Genomic DNA, 4,698 nt, shown 5'->3' with positions numbered 1-4,698 from the left:
ACTGCCAGGTTTAAGTATGGTACAACATCAATCAATTCAAAGTATTCCTTTGCTGGCTGTTTCAGACTTTTCAATAGTCTTTGTTTGGTTATACAGTTTTCGTTTACTCTTCACGGTCCTCTGTTGCTTCACTAATAGCATTTTTCACCATTTGCCAATAGCTTTTTTATTGGATTCACAAGCCACATATCTAAACGGGAGGACGAACACAAACAACAAGCTCCTTACAAATATGTGCTTTGGCAGCTGGATGTCAAATACCATGAATTCTCTCGATAAAGACTTTTCTCAAAAATGTTGATTAAAACTAATTTCTCGCCTGAAAGCTTCAGTCCAATCAGAGACATGATTATACAATGCTTTGGCAGTAGTGAAAAAGCAAGGGATACAACTTTTGATTTTAGGAAAGTTGAAATACAAGGAACATTGTAGTCATTCCTCCCCCACAGACCGTCTTCTGTGGTTGTTTCTCCTGGACTTTAATCCTCCTTACAAACAGGATTGTTTCTCAACACGGTTCCCATTATAGAGCTAAGAGAAAGAACAAGGGAGGTCAGGATATTGAGATGGAAAGGAAGGAGGGAGATTTGTTCGGCTCACATCTACAGTGCATTGAGCGTTAAGTAGTGAGTCCATGCTGCGGGTGCCTTAAACCCGCCTAGGGAAATGGATTGATTTGGCCCCTTCAATACAAAACTCTACCATTTAAGCTGTTATTGGAAGCTGATGAGTTCTCACAGAAAACTAAAGTCTCTGAAAATCACCTTCGATGACAAAAGGTACAATGGACTCAACGTGACTGCATCGATTTTTTCTGGTAATGGGGTTTCTGCAAATGCCACACAATTAAGCATACTATTTCCACAAAGGTAGAAAGTAGATTCAGGGTATTATTTTCGGATGAAAGCCTTTTGTTGATAGCTCACTCACAAATGAAGTCTCTTGATGGGAATGCTGCTGTTTCACAGTTCCTTTGCTGCATCTTCTTCTGATTGTTGAAAGTGCAGTCCAATGAATTTGAAGTTTGACTGAGACATTGGACACGCAGTTTTGAAATTATAGAGCACTTTTCAAAAAGGATTACATTTAAAACACACAGTATTGTTCTCTAAATCACCTTATCTGCACTGACATCAATTAAGTAACCTTGCTAAGATGGTTAGATGTGGAGTTTTGATCAAAGTGCACGCTCTGAATGTGCAAAACCACATTGCATCATATCACACAAGGTTGTAAAATACAACTTTAAAATGTCAACATTACTTAGCTAGCTAATGTAAGCTAGCTGTACTATAATATACCAGTTCTAAAGGAAACATCAAGGAAAAAAGATTATTGTTATAATTAGGGCCGGGACTTTAACGCGTTAATTAAGATTAATTAATTACACAAAAATTAACGCGTTAAAAAAATTAACGCATTTTAATCGCACTTATTTTTGCACCGCGGAACGTTTCTCACTGGATGAGTTTCAGGGGTACCGATTATACTGGAGCACCAACTAACGTTCATTACTTCAGACAACAACAAACCACAGTGAACAATAGTCAAACGTGAACGAAGAAGCTGATGAGACCGCTTTGGTTGGCCCCGTGGATGGGACATTTTGTTTTAAAAAACGGACGGAGGGAAGAGTCGATAAGAGCACGGTTGTTTGCAAATTATGCAAAAAGGAATTCGCATATCAACGCAGCACATCAAGCCTCAAGTATCACCTCAATGCAAAACATATAGCAGCTAGCGTAGAAGCTAGCGTGGACGTTAGCCCGACTCGGAATACAAGGACCCACACCCAATTCGCGTTGATCAAACAGTGGCCTATGCAACAGAGAGATTTTATTTTTCATCAGGATATTGAAAGAATATTATTTTATTTTAAATGGTACACTTTATGTTGAACTATTTATTTGACGTTGTTTGGGCAACTGGCACTTTATGTTGAACTGTTTTATTGTTTTGGCCAAGGTTATTGAGGAGTTGGACTGAAATTGAATTAGATTTTTTAAATTCAATTGTTGGTAAATCAACAAAGTCTGTTATGGCCTCTGAAGCAACAGAGAGATGTTTTCTAATTTAGTAGGGTTTCCAATGTTCGAACCTGTACTTGAAGTACTTGTGTTATACTTCAAAGAACAAAGTGTTATAGATTTACAGAAGGTCTACCTACTATAGCTACCTGAATCTCTGAAATGTACTGTCTTCCTAAATATGCTATTGCTACACTTTATGGCAAAAAATTTCACTTTCTGTTGTCTTTTGTTAAAGATTAGACCTTGAAAAAATAAACAATGTTTTGTTCTTAAGCTTCATGTATTCATCATTATTCAATGGTATACTAAAATCCATGTGAAAAAAATTGCTCTCACTGTTCTCAGGTCCAAATATTTATATGCGATTAAAAATGCCGATTCTAATTGCGATTAATTAATTACAAAGCCTGGTAATTAATTAGATTATTTTTTTATCGGCGTCCCGGCCCTAGTTATAATTTTAGTATCATTTTGTTGAACAACATTAGCGTAGCTAGCTAACGTCAGCTATACGGTTAAAAAACTAAAAAGCATCATAGAGTTTATAGTCACGAGGTATTGCTGTTTCATACCTCACGTACATTAATATGCTACAGTTATATCACTATTGAGGCTGTTTAGTTTACCTTGTGGTATTGATGGAGGCTGTGTGGCTTATCTATTCAGACTAATGATGCTATGCTATCCTGTTATTGAATGAACCGTTCTCTATGAACTCCATTTATATTTTTCTCTCGCTTGGGGCTTGAGATTGTTGGACAGGAAAAGCTTAGGCCAGCTCTCCTCGCTTATGTACTCATTGAGCAGCCACAAGAACAAGCATTACACTCATTAAGACTGGTGTTTATGTCCATCTGATGAATTTAAGTCCAATATTTATTCTCCTTTCCCTCTTATCTTGGTCTTCCTAACTCCTGGGAAATATGTTTCAGCTGCTGTGATGCTCTACTTATTATTCATAAGTTTGACTCTTACATGCTGGTCTCCAGTACCAAGGTCATTTGAGTTTTCTACGAAAAGCGCGTATTTCACGTATCATGTATTATATTATTATTATTTATTAATTATTAATTAATTCTGTAATATTAGTGAGATTTAACAAAGTGCCTTGATTTTAACGTCTCAAGCTGTGTGTAAATGATAAGGGAACATTTAATCAAGTCAGAATATAAACTCTAAACAACTGCCATGTTCCAATATGTTCGTCCAGGATTAGAGACGGGTCATCAGGACTTTCCTCGTCGATCCTAGCAGAACGCGTTTTCAGTAAAGGCATTAGACTGTTACTCAACCCACTCACTTTAACATTCAGACATCCAAACCCCATGTCCTGCTCGCGATTGGGATGAGGTAATCCAGTCTGACCGTATCGCCCCATCTCTGATGACGGGAGGGAAATTGAATTGTCTTTCCACTCACTGCGCTCCCCCTCCCTCTCCGTCTCTCTCTATCATTGATGGTTCTCTCTTTCACTTCAAACTTCCTTTTGTGCCTGTGAGCCACAAAAGCCTCCTTACCCCCCCCCCCCCCCTTCCTTTAACAAAACATCTTTGTAGTTTTAGGGATTGTTTTCTTTGTGTTATTGTTAGCTGCCGTAATCTCCTTTTTAAAAAATGTCGCAGGAAAAATATTACATTTAGACAAATCGATGCTGAGTCCACACTGAAGAAACCTATGTTATTAAAGACCTCCATACACAACACTCATGAAAACTTTTTAATTTATGGTCAGTACTCACTGTAGGATAAAACATCCACACAGTTCAATCCCACTCCAAATCTCTTGGATAGAGAACACGAAGAGGAACGCAGAAAATCCCAAATATCCTCTCCTCCTCAAGGGTTAAGAATAACATCCAGTGTAATATAGATTTGTGAACAAAAAAAAAAAAGTTCCAAAACCAAACAACTGTGACAATCATCTGGCTTGTGTTTACTGCTTTCCTAATGAGCGCACTTTGAGGGATCCAGGCAGCAAGAGCAAAACTAGGTGGCGCCAAATAACCAAAATCAGTACAAGAGTCTATCAAACAAACATCCAATCCTCCATCAACACCACATACTGCACATCATGTCTTGTACTTATACATGATCTCTAGCTAATAACTGTGTTACTCAGAAGCCCTCAGATCGACTGTCCGAGCTTACAACTAGGAATTAAATTAAATTTTTTCTCATTTTCAGGTCAGTCGTATGAGATGATTATGAAAGTGAAACTCAATAATGTATTCTGGTTTTTTAGCCTATATAGTGTCTTTCCAACACTTTTAGTTCATTAAATGTAGGATGCTTTTTTAAATGCTCGATTTCATTTCTCGCGCCCACATACATGTCATACCATACATTTTTTGGGGCTGGATAGTGTCTATGCCCACAGTGGGACAACACAACGACAATTTGTACATAACTGCCGTGTTGTTCTGACCCCTGATGCCCCCCTGATCCGAACACCCACGCACATGAACCAACATTCTGACAGCACCACGCACCCAATCTCACACTAACTCATAGACACACACACAAGCTAATGACGTACCTCGATTCCTAAGAACACTTTCACTCACACATCATATAACAAGGGCAGCAACACACACATATCCACTGAACTCAAAATGCACTTACATATGATTAGTCTATTACTACACCACTACCACATCAACAACTATGTC

This window comes from Notothenia coriiceps, unplaced genomic scaffold (assembly GCF_000735185.1).
Source record: "Notothenia coriiceps isolate Sejong01 unplaced genomic scaffold, NC01 NC01_scaffold00016290, whole genome shotgun sequence".
NCBI lineage: Eukaryota > Metazoa > Chordata > Actinopteri > Perciformes > Nototheniidae > Notothenia > Notothenia coriiceps.
The sequence above is the reverse complement of the archived record's forward strand: the minus strand, read 5'-3'. Positions refer to the sequence as shown.